Raw genomic sequence first — 1465 nt, forward strand, 5'->3', positions numbered from 1 at the left:
CTGTAGGACAGGAGGGCAGAGGTTTACGACGGAGAGTAAAGGTGATCTGGTGGGATTTCATTTTAAATTTAAAATTTCATTTGAAGTAATTATGAATAACACGTTATTCATAATAAAAACATATATATGTTATTTGTATTTTTTTTAACACATGTAGTCAAATAAAATCTTCTGATAAGTTTCTTTTATTTCGATTATAAAATAATAAAAGAAATGATTGGAGAAGTTTGTCGGGGGGTGCGGTCAGCAAAGAGCAACTGAGTTGCGAGCCTACCTTCTACGCCATAACCCCTGATGAAGATCTGAAACTCAGGTCGAAACGTCGCCATAAAATAAATAAATATGGTTTTGTTTATTTATGTTGTTCTTTGCTGACCGCACCCCCCGACAAACTTCTCCAATCATTAATCTACGGTCAACTATCTACACCTCATAATAAAAGAAATATTAGCCATAAATAATTCTTTTATTGTCGTTTATTTTATTTTAGTAACTGATAGAAACGAGTTACAAAGAAGCTAATTATAAAATTCTAGCATGGAGATTATGGAATAGTGTCCCGATTCTAGTAAATATTCCCCTAAGATCGATCATTGGAGACAGGTCTATTTCGGGACCCCCAAGGAGGTAGGAGAAGTCTGTTTGGCTGTCATTAATTACCTCTAGGAAATGTCCTGTTTTTCCCTTATTTATTTTCTTTTTGTCAAGATGTTTTCTCTCAACTGTTTATAAAAATATTTATTTAAACTATTTTAGAGAATGGAAGCCTAATTCAACCTTGGGTTTTTTCCTATCAAAATTTGACATATCCGAGATAGATTTAAAAAAATATATATATATTTTATAAAATAATAACAATTTCCCCACTTTAACCTTGTTTTGATTTGTTATTTTCTGATTGCCGTAGAAACTAAATACTTAAACCTATCTACCAGTTCAACTGTATTTCTTCATATATCCACCTCACAGAAATTGCTTGCGTTTCTACTGCTAACCATATCTTCAGTTTTATCCGTATTTATTTTGAGACCAAGTTCCTTACTGAAGTTTATCAACATAGTTTTATAGTTTCCTTACCCGATAATACCAAATCATCAGCATATCCAAGCACCGGTATTTTGCCACCTTAAGTTAAATATTTTTCGGTTTGAAACCCATTTTTAATTCTGCGTTCCAGTGATAGGTTTAATAAAATAGGTGATGAAGAATCGCTTGTTTTAATCTAATCTTGAACTTCCACAACTTTTGTTAAGTTTATGAAAAATTTTAATTTTCACTTGTTTATACTTCACTTTACAGATAAAAATTCTCAATAGAAAATTAATTTGTACTAAGATACTTCCATATTAATTGTTTAATAATAATTTTCCAAATTAGAACATGTACATGTATAGATTTCTCCTCAATGTTTTTTTTAAGTTTATATAATATATACTCGTTTCTTTTTTTTTTTTTTTTTTTTTTT

The 1465-nt window shown here is 30.0% G+C and overlaps 1 protein-coding gene across 1 annotated transcript in view; it reads left to right on the forward strand.

The window, feature by feature from the left end:
* Positions 1-1465, forward strand: part of LOC106692545 (Ca(2+)/calmodulin-responsive adenylate cyclase) — a 378170-nt gene that overhangs the window by 36111 nt on the left and 340594 nt on the right. The gene's annotated exons all lie outside the window — the stretch shown is intronic.

Source organism: Halyomorpha halys, unplaced genomic scaffold, assembly GCF_000696795.3.
Source record: "Halyomorpha halys isolate HHAL.00 unplaced genomic scaffold, Hhal_1.1 Scaffold60.1, whole genome shotgun sequence".
Taxonomy (NCBI): Eukaryota; Metazoa; Arthropoda; class Insecta; order Hemiptera; family Pentatomidae; genus Halyomorpha; species Halyomorpha halys.